This window comes from Manis javanica, chromosome 17 (genome assembly GCF_040802235.1).
Source record: "Manis javanica isolate MJ-LG chromosome 17, MJ_LKY, whole genome shotgun sequence".
Classification (NCBI taxonomy): domain Eukaryota; kingdom Metazoa; phylum Chordata; class Mammalia; order Pholidota; family Manidae; genus Manis; species Manis javanica.
This window is the reverse complement of record NC_133172.1, coordinates 5,593,487-5,609,443: the sequence shown is the minus strand read 5'-3', so window position 1 is coordinate 5,609,443 and position 15,957 is coordinate 5,593,487.

The following is a 15,957-nucleotide window of genomic DNA, read 5'->3' as shown; positions in this document are numbered from 1 at the left end:
CCAGTGTCTTCCCCCGCACCCCCATACTGGCATCATGGTACTGATCCTGAGCCCAGGAGCCAGAGTGTGACTCTATCTGTCCCTACCTATCTGCCCCTTCCTCTCCCTCAGCCATGGCACCACTAGTCTAAAGTGTTACCATTGGATCCTTTAGTGGGAGAAATGAGCCACCCCTGTCATCTTCAGAAGGCAGGAACACCACACGTCCACTCCCCTCAGGAGTCATTTCTCATCCCCACTGGCCCCCTCAAGAGGTACAGAATGTGGCCTCCGGTTAGGAAGGCTTCAGTCAAGGAACTGAACACCTTGCTCAAAATTCTTCCATCTCTGAGCCTGTTACCCTGGGTGGAGGTGGAGCAGCAAGATGTCTTACAGGCAGCCAGAGGGCAGATTAGGCAGACACTGATGAGTATCTGTTATTGCCCCAGAAGGCACCCTCACAGACCTGACATTCTGAAAAGTAAGTGGGTGGGGCACCTCCATGCCCAGACCTCCCTAGGGTCAGCGTTAGCAAATGGCCCCTCCCTGGCTTTTGGCAGAGCACCGCAGTCAGAGAGCTCAGAACCGCAGATCAGAGAAATCCTCAGCAGCTGGTTGGGATCGATGCGTTAAGAAATCCCAGGGAAGTGGTGGAAGGAGGGCTTAAAGTCTGAAATTACCCCGTGGGAGGAAGAAGTGGGGACCCAAACAGGCTTGCCAGGACTACAAATCCCAGGAGGCCAAGCGGCAGGCCTGCCACCCACCCACCCACCCCCTTCCCGGAACCACGTTTCCCATTAGCCATCGGATACCTAGTGAAGCATATCTCTCAAGACCCGCCCCCTCGACGCACACGGGTTTACCTAGCTTTCCCCTGTAAGCTTGAGGACCGCGCCCTTCGCTGGAAAGGCAGAGAGCAGCAGTCTCCAATCAGAGTCAGACCCCTTCTCCCCACCCATCGGGGCTTGCTCCGAGGTACCTTGGGAAATGTAGTCCCGACTCGCGTCAACGGATAGGAAAATCCCGAGCCTCAGAGTCCAACTCCCGCTTAGGTTTCGGCTGTAATCAGCGCTCAGATCTGTCCCAGAGTTTCTCAAAATGCAGGTGAACTTTCCCCGCGTAGATCACAGCCATTTTTTAAAAACTGTAGTAAATTCATAGAAAATATCAGAATGCATAGAAAATGGTATGTATTTCTCAAAATTTGAGCGTTTTGAATATGTACTGTGTTACAATATAAAATACAACATACTAAAATATACAACATAAAAATTCTTCCTTTGCCTGAAAAAAGTTTGCTAAGCACTGGTCTAAACCAACTTAGATTCTTATAAAACGAAACAAAATTAAAAAACCCTCTTCTTAAAATTTCAAACTTACAGATAACCTTCCCAAATACAAATAGTACTTTGTATATGCCCTTTGCCCACACTTATCTATTGTTAACAGTTTACCTCATTGCTTTAGCTTTATCATTGTCTGTCTATCTATCCATCCGTCTATCACTAATCTATCCATCTTAACCCAATCGCCAGGGACAAACCAAGGTCAAGCAGTGTAGGAGACCATATCCCAAAAGAGGAGCTGTAATCTGACTGTAGGATTTGGGGGAAGAGTGGAATTTGGGTGCAGTTTCAGTGGAGCTGTGTTTTGACAGCCTCAGATCAAAGCAGGGATGTGTATAAATGAGTCAACATCAAGTCTGGACTGCAAAATGGACTCAGGGTCCTGTTTCCTTGGAAACCACAAAGTTAAGATAAATATGGCATGTGTGCCCAGGAACTCTTTCTACAGCTCTGCACCAGGGCTGGAAATTGAGGCTTCTTGCCTGTGTCAAAGTGGCTTAGATCTTCCATGCAAGAGTAGGATGTTTCATTCCAATGGATAAATTTTTGAAGAGCAGTTTCCAAAAGCCTATATTTTAGAGAACAAGTTTCTCAGTGAGTAAACTAACAGGAGTCACTCACAAAGGTGGTTGTTAGGACACTTTACAGCTGCAGCTTGTCCCTGGGGCTGGTTTTCATTTCTCAGTATATGCATATATATTCTGATGTGCTTAAGGGTTAGCTACACACATCATGGTCCTTTAGCCCTGAGTATTTGTGTGTATTTACTAAGAATAGAGATATTCTCTTACATAACCCCAATAATCAACCTCTGCAAATGTAACATTCACATAACGCTTTTATCTAATCTGTGGTTTTCCAGTTTTGTCAGTTGACTCAAATGTTGTCCTTCATTGCACTGTCCCCTTCCAGTTCAGGACCCAATCTGGGGTCAGTTGGTATTGCATTTAGGTGCCCTAATCTCCTTGAATCTAAACCCTTTCCAGATATTTGATAGGTCGAGAAAGCCACGGAAATGCAGGAGTTCTGATTGGTGACAGCAAGATTTAATAGAGGACTTCACTACAGAGGTAGCGAAGGGCTGAGTTGGAGGGACTACAGTGCCGAAAGGAAATAAGTTCTGGGGTTTTATAGTAATCAACCTTTAGCTAAGCAGATGTTCTCAAGGATCACGTTGGGTGATTTCCCTGTCTTAGTTAGCAGCACTTAAACGCCATGGATGTTCTCAGGGTCTGGGCAAGATGTTTTCCAGCTCCTCCTCTCTGGGCCTGCGATTTCTCTAAGACTTGAACTCAAAATATCACAATTCGTTTTCCTTTGCCTGCCTTCTCTACAATATTGACATTTTGGAAGAACAACACCCCACCACCCTTTTTTTCCTCCCTGAGATACAAGTTCCTCACTTGAGGTTGCCTAGTGTTACCTTGGGAAGATTAGATTCAGGTTATTCATTATGCACCGGAATATATGAGATGAGATGTGTCCTTCCTCCTTAGGGTCGTTTGAGAGAAGTGTGCAACGCATAGACTAGCTTACATTGTTTTAATTCATTTTCCCATTGTCAGTGGTTCACCTTGAACACGACTCTGTCCTCCCTTCGCAGTTTTTTCTGGTGCCAGCCCCAGGCTCTTCATTCATTCATTGAACAATGTCTCCTCGGCTCCAGCCCAAGCCACCACATCGTGCTAACTGCCAGCCCGTGATTTCCAGCAGCAGGTTGCTTCTTTTCAAGGCACAGGTGGCTTGTATGAGCCGGGGCAGATGACAGCATGGGCTTGAGCTTTGGAAACTGCTGCAGAGACAAGCAAACTCCTCCTCTCATTCTCTCTTCCCACCTGTTCCAAACACACCTGGACTTCGGGTTCTGACCACAAGCCACGGCAGCTCCTGGCAGCCTTGTGCACAGGAAGCCACAGCTGGGATGGAGCTGGAGGACAGAGGTGGCAGGAAGTGGAACAACAAGAGCTGTGCCTTAAAAACAATCTTTTTGGTAATTTTGTAATATGGGATGCATGTAAATTAATACATATACATCTGAGACAGATAAAATTATGCAATAAGAACATTGAGGCATAAAAGTCCACCCATTTACACACAACCCTGTTTAATAATCGGGCACTCCTGTGAAATTTCTATTTCCTTATCCCAGCCCTCGCCCCACACCTGTAACCACTCTCCTGAATTGTGTTTACCCTTCACTTGCTTCCCATGATTGCTTTAGTACATATGTATGTATTATTTAGTCTTGTTTGTTTTGAGTTTTACAGCAGTGGTGTCAGCTAGGGCTGCCAGAACGAGGAAACAAAGACTGGGTGGCTTGAACAACAGAGCTGTGTTTCTCTCAGTTCCGGAGGCCCGTAGTCAGAGACGAAGGTGTCGGCAGGTGTCAGTCCCTCCTGAGGCCCCTCTCCTGGGCTTGAAGACGGTTGCTTCTCTCTGTCCTCGCACGGTCTTCCCTCTGTGTACGTTCTCGGTCTGTCCAAATGTTCTCTTCTGATACGGACACCAATCAGCTTGCATTAGGGCCCCTCCCCAGGGCCTCATTTTAACTTAATCACTTCTCTAAAGGTCCTGCTTCCAAAAGGCAATCACATTCTCAGATGCTGGCGGGTTAGGGCTGTGCCATATGAATTGGGAGGGGTGCACAGTTGAGCCCATAACCATCTATATTACTGTAGGTCATATGCAGCTACTTAAAAAAATGAAAGGCTTTATTACTTTTTTAGAGAAGTTTTAGATTCACAACAAAGAGAAAGGGACAGGGATTTCCCATATCCCCACCCCAACACATTGACAGCCTCTGCCACTATCAGCACCCCCTGGCAACAGAGGGGTTACATTCGCTATAACTGATGAACCTACACTGACATCTCATTATAATCCAAAGTTCACCGTGGGGCTCACTCGTGGTGTTGCCCATTCCGTGGGTTTGGATAAATGTGTACTGAACGATCCGTCTCCCTCATTGTGGTGTATGTAGGGTTTTCTCTGCCCTAAACATGCTCTATGCTCTACCTGCCCGCCCTTCCCTCCAACCCGTGGCAACCCCTGCCTTTTCCAGGATGTCCTATAGTTGTAATTACACATCGGGTAGACTTTTCGGATTGGCTTCTTTCACTTAGTAATACGCTTTTAAGTTTCCTCCACATCTTTTAATGGCTTGAGAGCTCAGTTCTTTCTAGTGCTGAATAATATTCCATTGTCTGGATGGACCACAGTTTATCCATTCACCTACTGAAGGACGTCTTGGTTGTGTCCAAGTTTTGGCAATTATGGATAAAGCTGCCATAAACATCTGTGTGTAGGTTGTGACTTGCTCTTTAAAGGCGAACTGACATGAAGAGCTTCACTTGTGTTGATGTCTGCAGCTATAGCTCATGCTTGTTCACTATGCTGTGATATTCTCTGATAGAGATACTACAGTGCACTTGTTCTGTTCTGGCTGATTTTTTTTGTATCACTAATATACAATCACATGAACAACATTGTGGTTACTAGATTCCCCCCATTATCAAGTCCCCACCACATACCCCATTACAGTCACTGCCCATCAGCGTACTAAGATGCTATAGAGTCACTACTTGTCTTCTCTGTGCTGTACTGCCTTCCCCGTGCCCACCCCCCACGTTATGTGTGCTAATCATCATGCCCCTCATTCCCCCTTATCCCTCCCTTCCCACCCATCCTCCCCAGTTTCTTTCCCTTTGGTAACTGTTAGTCCATTCTTGGGTTCGGTGAGTCTGCTGCTGTTTTGTTCCTTCAGTTTTTGCTTTGTTCTTATGCTCCACAGATGAGTGAAATCATTTGGTATTTGTCTTTCTCTGCTTGGCTTATTTCACTGAGTATAATACCCTCTAGCTCCATCCATGTTGTTGCAAATGGTAGGATTTGCTTTCTTCTTATGGCTGAATAATATTCTATTGTGTATATGTACCACATCTTCTTTATCCATTTATCTACTGATGGACACATAGGTTGCTTCCATTTCTTGGCTATTGTAAATAGTGCTGTGATAAACATAAGGGTGCATATGTCTTTTTGAAACTGGGATCCTGCATTCTTAGGGTAGATTCCTAGGAGAGAAATTCCTGGGTCAAATGGTATTTCTACTTTTAGTTTTTTGAGGAACCTCCATACTGCTTTCCACAATGGTTGAACTAGCTTACATTCCCACCAGCAGTGTAGGAGGGGTCCCCTTTCTCTGCATCCTTGCCAGCATTTGTTGTTTGTCTTTTCTATGTTGGCCATCCTAACTGGTGTGAGGTGATATCTCACTGTGGTTTTAATTTTCATTTCCCTGATAATTAGTGATGTGGAGCATCTTTTCATGTGCCTGTTGGCCATCTGAATTTCTTCTTTGAAGAAGTGTCTGTTCATATCCTCTGCCCATTTTTTAATAGAGTTATTTGCTTTTTGGGTGTTGAGGCATCTGAGTTATTTATATATTTTGGATGTTAAACTCTAGTCAGATATGTAATTTACAAATATATTCTCCCATACTGTAAGATGGCTTTTTGTTCTGCTGATGGTGTCCTTTGCTATACAGAGGCTTTTTAGCGTAATGTAGTCCCATTTGCTCATTTTTTATTTTATTTCCCTTGCCCGAGGAGATGCATTCAGGAAAAAGTTGCTCATGTTTATATTCAAGAGATTTTTGCCTATGTTTTCTTCTAAGAGTTTTATGGTTTTGTGACTTACATTCAGGTCTTTAATCAATTCTGAGTTTACTTTCTGACTGATTTTTGTGCTTCCGTTTTCTGCTATTGTGAACAATGCTACCATGAGGATGTTTGTACTTTCCCCATTGCTGCACATGTGCAAATGTTTCTCTAGGATCTACACCCAGGTGTGCAACTGGATAGCCGGAGAGAATGAGATAAAGTGCTTTCCAAAGGGGTTCTCCTCATATGGTAACACCAGCATGTGTATTTTTCCTCTTCTCACACTCTCATCACCACTCGATACCATCTGGCTTAAATTTTTTTTCTTCTGGTAGATGGAACATGGTATATCACTATGGTCTTAATTTGCATTTTCTCAATTACTAATGAAGCTGAGTATCTTTTTTTTCTGTTGATTTGCTAGTCTCATATGCCCTCTTGTGAAATAATCTGTTTTAGGCTTTTATATATATTTTATATATGACTTTTTAATGCACTTAAAAACTTTATGCTAGGTGTCTCCTACTTACTAATTGGTAGTCTTTATATATTCTGTACACTAATCCTTTGCTCGTTGTGTACTGCAACTCTGTGGCTTGTTCTTTTACTTTCTTGATAGGGTTGTCTACTGCTCAGAAGTTTCATTTTCATAGTCAAATTTCTGAGTGCTTTTGCTTGGTACTTTTGGGGAGTTATTGAAGGAATCCTTTTCTGGCCCACAGTGGTAAGAGAACTCTCTTTTATTATCTTCTTAAAGTTTTGCCTTCCACATTTACGGCTTTAATCTACTGGAAGTTGAATTTTGTAAGGTCTGAGGTAGAAATCCATTTTCATTTTCCCCCTAAGAATGACCAATTATTTCAATGGCACTTGTTGAATAGTTATCCTTTCCCAATTCTCTGTGGTCCCTGCCCTGTCATATTTTTGGATTTGTGGGTCTTTCTCAGGGGTCTCTATTCTGCACATTAATTAATTGGTCTAAGCACACATCATGACCATAATGTCTCCATGGCCACTGCTTTGTACAAAATTTCACGGAACGAATCATTACAATTTTGTGGAAAGTCTCTCAGTGATTAGAAACTCCCCTAATTCATTTTATGAGGTTACTACAGAGTTAATACAAAAAAATAGTCAAGAACAGCATAAACAAGGAAAATCAGTCTATTTCTCTCCTGAATCAAAAATCCAAAATAAAATATTACCCTCTGATTTCATCAATATATAAAAACATAATACTTGATGAGGCTATGCCAGATACGCAAGGCTGTTTAGCATTAGAAAAATGTATTAACTGGTTTTAACAGATTAGGGGAGGAAAACCAGATGAGAATTTCCATAGATGGAGAAAAAGCATTTGATAAAGAAAAACTTTATCCAACACATATTTTTTCTCCAATGCGCTAATTCAAATGGGGAAATAAGCAGCAAAACATGTCCACAGAAACAAGAACAAAAGAAGTTATTTAAAAAATGTGGCAGAAATTAATTTTAAAAAATGAATGGGGGAGAAAAAGATGAACAAAACCAAAAGCCATTTTAATTTTTGAATAAGTTATGTAGACCGACTTTTGGCAAAACTGAATAAGAAAAAAGAGGTAGGCTACAAATAAAATACAAAATGCAAAAAAGAGTGAGACATTATAGCCAGGCCAGAGATATAAAGAGTAATGCAATAGTATCATGACTAACTGTGGGCTGACATTTAAAAACTTAGATGAAATGGTTAGATTATAAGGGAAGTGTAAAGTGCTCAAAATTATGCAAAAATAGAGAATTTGAACAAACCAACATGTACTGAATGAAGTATATGAAATTATACTCAAAGATCTTCCCTCCCTCTCTCCCAAAAACAAGACAAAACAAAACAAAACCCCACAAGCCACAGGCACAGATTGTTTTCTAGGAGAGCGATATCAAAATGTTCAAGGAAGACTTAATTCTTATCTTATACACATCATTCCAGAAAATAGAGATCATGTAAAATCTGTCTACTTCATTTTTGGAAGCCAAGGCAATGTTGATTCCAAAACCAGAGAAGAAACACAGAGAAAATTATAGGTCCAATTCACTTGTAAATATGGGTGAAAGAACCCTAAGTCACATAATAGCTTACTAAATCCAACACTGTATCACAATTCATCATGCTCAAGTAGGATTTATTTCACTAATGAATGAAAGGATGGTTCAAACACTTAAAAAAAATCATTTAATGTAATTCACTATATTAATAGGCCACGGAAGAAAATGTAATGATTTCAATTGGTGTGGGAGAAAAAAGAATTTGATAAGGTGTTATATCTATTTACGATTAAAAATTAAAACACTTAATAAACTAGAAAAAAAGGAGATTTTCTTAATTTTATAAAGCTTCCAGCAAGCACCATTGAAATTTTGGATGCCTTCCATTTAAGACAAAGATTATTATTATCCTTATTATGGCTGTTGCTTAACATAACAGTGTATATATATGTCCTGATTAATGGTTTATTTAAAAAGAAAAAGAAAGAAGAACTACAAAGGCTGGAAGGGAATAGAGAAAGCTGTCATTATTTAAACATGATAAAACTATAAACCCAGTAAAACTAATAGAATGAACAAACTATTAGAACAAATAATACCAGATATCAGCAAGGTCCCGAGTTATAAGATTAACCAGAAATCAATCTCATTTGTAGGAACTAGCAAATAAAAAGCACACATGCTTCTGGGAGATCTAATAAAGGACCCAAAAGATTATCTGAAGAAAAGCAAAGACATTCTGTGCTCTTGGTTGGGGCTGATTAAATGTTATGCAGATGTTAGTATCTCACAAATAATTTATAGATTTAATACAATCGCAACTAAATTTCTACTTGGATTATTTCAGTCGCCTTATTGAGACTCACATACCATATAATTCATACAATTAAGTTGTACAAGTAAGTGGTTTTTAGTATATTTGTGTATGTGCAACCATCACCCCAATTTTAAAACATTTTCATCATCTCAAAAAGACACCCTGCACATATTATCTTTCACTTTCCTATCTCCCCATCTGCTCTCAGACCAAAAAAACCACCAATCTATTTTCTATCCATATACATTTGCTTATTTTGGACATTTCCTATGAATGGAATCACATAAATATATGGTCTTTCGTGACTGGCTTCTTTCACTCAGCATAATGTTTCCAAGGTTTGTCCAGATTGTGGCATGTACTAGCACCTTACTCCTTTTTATGGCTGAATAACATTTCATTGTACAGATATCCTATACTTGTTTATCATTCATGAGTCGCTGGACATTTGGTTCTTTCCACCTTCTATTATGAATAACGCTGCTGTGAACAACTCAGTCGGTTTTTCTGCGGACACTTGTATTCGTGTGTCTTGGATACATACCCAGGAGGGGAATTGCTGAATCACATGGTGACTCTGTGTTTAGCTTTCTGAGGGGCCAGACTGGTTTCCAAAGCGGCTGCATCATTTTACCTTCCTACTCCACATCCTCACCGACACTTGCCAGTATCTGATTTTTATTCTTGCTATGCTAGTGGGTATGAGGTGGTACCTCACGGTGACTGCATTCGATGTGCTCTTCTTTGATGACTTATGAAGTTCATATTTTCATGTGCTTTTTGCCTATTTGTGTATATTCTTTGGGAAGCATCTATTCGATCTTTTGCCCATTTGAAAATTAGGTCATTTGTCTTTTGCTTTTGAGTTGTGAGAGGTTTTCTGGGGTTTTTTGGTGGTTGCTTTGGGGCTTGCTATATACATTTGAACTGACCAGAATCAGGTTCAGATATATACTAGCTTAACTGCAGGGAGATATAGAATCATTATTCCTATATAGCTCTATTCCCTTTTCTCTCTGTGGTATTATTGTTACACATATTAATGTTACAAACCCAGCAATACATTGTGATCATTAATAATTTACCATCTGTAGTCATTTTCTTAGCCTAGAATAGCTTCCTCCCACCCACCTCTGTGTTATTACTGGCAAATATATTATACTTCTATATGTTACAGGCCCACCAATACATTGCATACGTATTATTTTTTACAATTGCTTTAAAAATCAGTTACAACACTAAGGGAGAAAACCTGCATTAATATTGTCTTTTATAATTACATAATTACCTTTAGTAGTTTTTTCTCTGTGAATTTGCATTACCATCTGGAATCCCTTTGCTTTCAGCCTGAAGAACTTCCTTTAGTATTTCTTGTAGGGCAGATCTGCTAACAACAAATTCTGTTTTTGTTTATCTGTGAATGTCTTTATTTTGCCTTCACTTTTGAAAGGTTGTTTGGCTTGTTATAGGATTCTCGATTAACACTTTTATTCTTTGAGCCCTTTGAATCTGTTATACCTCCGCCTTCTGGCCTCCATCATTCCTGCTGAGAAGTCAGCTATTAATCTTATTGGGGTTTCTTTTTGTGTGAAAAGTCATTTTTCTCTTCCTACTTTCAAGATTTTCTCCTTGTCTTTACTTGCAACATTTTTACTGTGATGTATCTAATTGTGGGTCTCTTTACCTTTATCCTATTTGAGTTAATTGAGCTCTTAGATGTGTAGGTTAGTGAAATAAGTCCGGAAACTTTCCAGCCATTATTTTTAAGGGTTTTTCGGGGTTTTTTTTCCCACTCAGTTCTGTCTCTCCTCTCCTGGCAACTCCCATTATGCGTACGTTGGTCTACTTGATGGTCTCAATATCAGCAATAGTTGTTACTGCATTTGCTAGAGACCTTCTCTACTTGAGCTCAATATAGAAACAGAACATCTAGGAGGAAGGAATTACCTAGTCATCATGCCAGTTACATTAGCTTTCTTGTGTTTTAAAATACCTAAAGTGTAAAGGGGTGCAGGGAATTTGGGGGTGATGGAACCATTCTGTGTCTTGATTGAGGTGGTGACTACACGATATGCATTTGTCAGAACCTTAGATCTGCACTGAAAGGGATGAATTGTACTGTTTGCAAATAATGTCTTAATTTTAAAAACACTTAAGGTAGATTTTTTCCTTTTTCCTGTATTAAGGATGAAGCTTTGACAACCTTAAATTTAAAATCTCTGTGTATAAAAAAACAACTCACACTAAAATTAAAAGTTAAAAAAATAGACTTTCAGAAGGTATCCCTTGTGTGACAGAAACATTGTTCATAATCTAATCATGTAAAGTGACAGAAAAGGTAATAAAACAGAATTCAACTGTTTTGAATTCCAGAAGGCAAGTGGGAAAAAAGACATGAAGAAACAGTTCCCCAAAGGGAATATAGTCAGTAACCAACCATTCCAGGAAGGCATCCCATCACACAGAAAATCAAAATCATTCCAATAAGTCCAGTAAGCAGGGAAAAAAATTTAACTAGAAGACCCAGAACTGGTGGGTGTGGCTGGAGCAGATTCTCTCTGGCCCTGTGGCATATCCTCATGGTCTTCTGGGTAATGAAGTCCAGATACTTTCTTCTTTGGGGGCCATTTCTGGGAATCCAAACATGGAAAAAAGCTTTTCCCCAAAGGTGTTATTTGCAGCATTATTGATGATAGCAAAACAATGTGAAGGTGAGGGTGGGGTGCGGAGAAGGAATTGGGGCACTGTAATATTAAAATGGTCAAAGAATATAGAGCAGCAGGGAGAATATTTACTTCTAGAAATCAATTATGCAAAACAAGGCTACTCACTTGAATACTATTAAGGATTTCACCTCTGCAAGAGGCAATCCCCGTATCTAGGCAGAGCATAGCCTTGTGAGAACAATCATCATCTTACCAGCTGTCCTAGCATTCTCCTTAAAAAAGGAACTGGATTTGGTAAAGAAGGACATCAAAAATGTAACATATTTGACCTGTTCTTAGAAGCACATTTCCCCACATCTTGACATTCTAAACTTGGGAGGCACCTTCCAATGTCTGGCACAGCGTAACTGTTCCTGGGGGGCCACAGACACCTGCAGAAGGGGTGTCCACAGCCTAGAATAAAATCCTACAGAGGAAAGCAGGGCCCTACGAGCCCCTGGGAACCAACTGGATGTGTAGGTGGGTGAGGGGTAGGGTTGGTGGTGAATATGTTGTGTTTGGAAATACCCTGGAAACCAATAATCAATAATAGATTAGTGCACATAACTGCAAGGCTGGCTCAAGAGCCCAGTAGCAATGACTTTCAGTTCTCATGTGCTATCTTTAAAGAAATGCTGCTTTATCAGAGCTACACTGTGGCCTAGTTCAAGGTTGGGCAAACCACGGCCCACTGCCTGTTTTAGACAGCCTGCTTTAAAATGGGTTTAAAATGTTTGAATGATTGAACAAAATCAAAAGAATGTCTGTGACATGGGAAAATTACATCAAGTCCAACATTCAGTGTCTATAAAACTTCATTGGCACACGGCCATGCCCAATCATTCACCTGTTATCTATGGGCCTGCTTTCCAGAACATAGAGTTGAATACTTACCACACGATTCGAGTGTCCCGCAAAGCCAAACATATTTGCTCTCGGGCACTTTACAGAAAGTTTGCCCACCTGTGAACTAGATGGCACAGGGGATGGTGATGTAGAGACTATATGGATATTAATGATGCTGAGTCAAAATGATGCAGATGAGTTGAGTCCCCTTGAAAAAAGTTATATTTATGAGACAGTTGGAAATGTAAACACTGACCACCCTCTTTAATCCTACAAGCAGCCCCCTCTGTCTCATCCCCCACATTCCCAGTTCCCCTTACCTTGACTTACGAAAAGTTCTGGTGATCTTCATTCCATCCTGTGTAAAAGAATTACCATTTGGAGTCATTTCTTCTCAGCCTAAAAAATTTCCTTTAGCATTTCTTATGGCTTGCAGGCAACAAATTATCTCAGATTTGGTTTATCTGAAGAAGCCGGTATTGCACCTTGATGCCTTGACATATATTTTCACAGGTTACAGAATTCTGGATTGACAGATTTTTTTTTCTTTCAGCACCTTAAAGATACGGTTCCATCGTCTCATGGCCTCCCTTACACCACGGTGAGAAGTCAGCCGATGCTGATGTCTGTGTTCTCCTGTCTATAATGTGTCATTTTCTGTGGCTGCCTTCAGACTGGCTCATTAGTTGATTTCAGCAGTTGGACTGTGATGTGCCTGGATGTGATTTTCTTATATTTCTCCTGTTGGGAGTTTACTGAAATTCTTGATTCTGCGGTCAGCTTAGTGATCCTGCTTTGGGAGGGGGGGCCGGCATTCAGCTGGGGTGATGGGATATGCCGAGCCAGGGAGCGCTCATCGTCCTGCAGGCTGACTGGGGCTTTTTCACACAGTGGCTGGGGAAGGTCCAGAGAGCAAGAGGGGAAGCATGAGACCCAGATTCCACACTGCATGATGTGACCCGGTTCCAGAACGTGGAAACAGATTCCGCCTCTTGATAGGAAAGTCTTCAAAGTGACATTGCAAAAGAGCCTAGAGACAGGGAGACATGCAACACTGGGGCCATTTCTGCCATCTGCCTCAGCATTCATGGTGATGAGCCGCGTGGAAAGAGACTGGGTTGTCATACAAGTCCTGGCATGATTACACCCATGTTGCGAAGAGAGAGATTTCAACTTTTAGCTCATTGAAGTTTGTCTGTGTCTCTGTTACAGCAGCTGAGCCTATGACTTAACAATTATGCCACCAATCTCTAGACCTTGCGTAAAGCAACATAATACATTTCTGCATTGTCAAAGCCGTTTGGAACCAGGTTTTGCATTACTTGAAAACCACTGCAGACCTGCTGATGCGTGCAATAAATACTCCTTTCTGGGGACAGAAAAGCTAGTGGTCCCAGGTTACAGTGGACCAACCTCTTGGTTCTAAGTAGAGACAAAAGATTTTCATCCAAACCAAAAGCTATCACGCTACTTGTGTTCACAGTCCGAAGAGGCAGCCCTGGTCCCGCTGTGATCAGCCATGAGAACGCCCCTCTCCAATCCTCGCTTCTCTGGTCTCTCTGACAGGACCAAACGCTTCCAGATTTCATGAATGAGGACAGTATGAAATGACACAATCACTGAGTATCAGGAAAGAGAGGGGCACCTAAAAAAAGTAACCTGGGAAAAGTGGTTTATTACAAACTTAAACTTTAAGGTAGGCACGTGGTAACAAAAAAATGGCTCTGCCCCCCTTTCCAGACCCCCCCTTCCTGCTTCTCACTAGAGATCATCGGCTTCTCGTGTATCCTTCCAGACATCCTGCACATTCATAAAGCATTTTTGACTCAAATAGAACATGCCATATACATTATCCTACATAGTGTACGTGTGTGTGTGCGTGTGCATGTGTGTGTGTTACTAAGAGTGTGCCTTGAACATGGTTGCATCTAAATACATGAGAGTTCTGCCACATTTTATTTTTCAGTTGTGGTCCAGTGCTTCCTTGTCTGGATGCGCTGTGGGCAAAGGTATTTCACCAATCCCCTATTGTTGAGCACTAGGTTGCTTTGAATCTGCTTCAATGATATTTTTGAAACCTAAAAATTATTTGGTATAACCCACGTGCCCAACGATACAACAACAGAGGTGGAGGAACTCAGTGAGTCTTCACAGAGAGAACATCCATGCAGCCGAGCAGGCCGGGGACTCGGGCACCACGCCCCAGCGCAGCCCGCCCTCCCCTCCCCACCGCTCTCCATCTCCTTCAAAGATAACCTTACCCTAATTTTTACTGTAGATCTTTTCTTTTTGTTTGTTCGTTTTGGTCTTGCCTTTTCTCCTCTCAGATTTTCCATTTGCAACATTTCAGACCTATAGTTACAAAGATAATACAATATAACTTCCAACTAAATTTATCAAATGTTGCTATTGGCCCATCTCAAAATGCCATACATTCGTCTCTCTCCTCCCCTATTTCTCTTTCTCTCCCCTTCTTTCTCCCCTTGCCTATCATCTACCAATCACCTGTCCAGGCACAAACATCCACCATGATGGTACAGACCGGGGGGGAGACATGGGGTCCTCAAGGCTGAGGGACAGAAACCCTGGCCCAGCTGCTGCCCCTTGATAGACCGCGTGGTCAGAAGCACCTCTAGAAAATGTTGAACCTTTTGAAAGTCTCTGCAGAATTCATGGTATTTCACCTGGAAATTCTTTAATCTATGTCTCCTAAGAAATAGGCCATTTTCCCAACACAACACAACATTACCACCCTCAAGAATTTTAACATTAATATTACCTAATAAACAATCCATATTCAGATTCCCTAGCTGCCCCAATAATGAACTTTATAGTATTAAAAAAAAATCAAATTCTGCAATGATGTTCTTCCCATGCACAGACACGGGACTACTGATTAGGTCACAAAGACAGTACAGGTTGATTCCCAAAAGCAGAAGTAATACAGGCCACATTCAGAATTAAAATTAATAAGAAAAGGTATCTGAAAGTGCTCAGATTGTCTTCGACATTTCGAAACACCCTTCTAAGTAACTCCTGGTTTAAAGAAAAGAGTGAAACTGAAGTGCCACTTCATTTAGAAGCGAGCACTCTACACGTGGAAATTTAGGAGGTGGGGCCAAAGCTGTAGTCTGAGGAGAATCTATAGTTCTAATGCTAATTATGGCGGGGGGAGATGGTGTCCAAAAGGAGGTGAGCAAACAATTCAAAAAACAAGAAAATGAACAATTAAATAAATGCACTGAAAGTTGAAAGAAAGCACTGATGGATATAAATGAGAAAATTGACAAAAAAGAGAAAAGTGGATGGTGATAAGAAACTGGTTCCCTCTCTCTCTCCAACAATAATATCATTTATGTTGGGATGTGTGTACTTTGCCGAGTACTTGGAGAAGGCAGAATGACCACTTGGAGCTGGCTGAGCCTGTCAGGTCACTTCAGCTCTGCATGCCCCAGTTTCTACCTGTGTGAAATGGGATAAAGGACAGTACCTCCCTCAGAATGGCGGTGATGATTGCCTGCTTTACTGTGGGTCAGGTGCTCGGTTTGGGGCCTGGCGCCCTGAGGGTGTGATGTAAATGT